Source organism: Triticum aestivum, chromosome 5A (genome assembly GCF_018294505.1).
Source record: "Triticum aestivum cultivar Chinese Spring chromosome 5A, IWGSC CS RefSeq v2.1, whole genome shotgun sequence".
NCBI classification, from domain to species: Eukaryota; Viridiplantae; Streptophyta; class Magnoliopsida; order Poales; family Poaceae; genus Triticum; species Triticum aestivum.
Window position 1 is genome coordinate 674609955 of NC_057806.1, and position 981 is coordinate 674610935.

Sequence of the window (981 nt, forward strand, 5' to 3'; positions counted from 1 at the left end):
AATATGGAATAAAACTAGCATTTAATTTGTCAAGCACAAAACCTAAAACACGTAGGCTCACCTATGTGCACCAACAACTTATGCTAAGTAAGATAAACAACTAAGTGATAGCAAGATATATATATGGCATGGAACAATATGGCTATCACAAAGTAAAGTGCATAAGTAAAGGGCTCGGGTAAGAGATAACCGAGGCACGCGGAGATGATGATGTATCCTAAAGTTCACACCCTTGCGGATGCTAATCTCCGTTTGGGGAGGTGTGGAGGCACAATGCTCCCCAAAAAGCCACTAGGGTCACCGTAATCTCCTCAAGCCCTTGCGCAATGCCAGATGTCGTGATTCCACTAAGGGACCCTTGAGGGCGGTCACCGAACCCGTACAAATGGCAACCCTGGGGGCAGTCACCGAACCCGTACACTTTGGCAACTCTTGGGGGCAGTCACCGATACCCGTCAAATTGCTCGGGGCGATCTCCACAACCTAATTGGAGACCCCGACGCTTGCCTAGAGCTTTACGCCCCAATGATTGAGCTCTGACAACAGCAACCATCTAGGGCACCATGACACCCAAAAGTAACAAGCTTCTCAACTTCATTTTCACGTATCACCGTGGAGAACTCAAACCGACGAACCGAATGTAATGGCAATGGCACACGGAGTGCCCAAGTCCTTCTCTCCCAAATCCCACCAAAGAAACTAATACTAGGGAGGAAAATGGGAGGAAGAACGAAGAAGAGAACACGAAGAACTCCAAGATCTAGATCCAAGGGGTTCCCCTCACATAGAGGAGAAAGTGATTGGTGAAAATGTGGATCTAGATATCTTGTCTCTTTTCTCCCCAAAACTAGCAAGAATCCATGGAGGTATTGAGAGATAGCAAGCTCGAAAAAGGTCAACAATGAGGGAAGAACACGAGCTCAAGAGATAGGGTCCAATGGGGAAGAAGATCCCCTTTTATAGGACTCCACGAATCTGCCT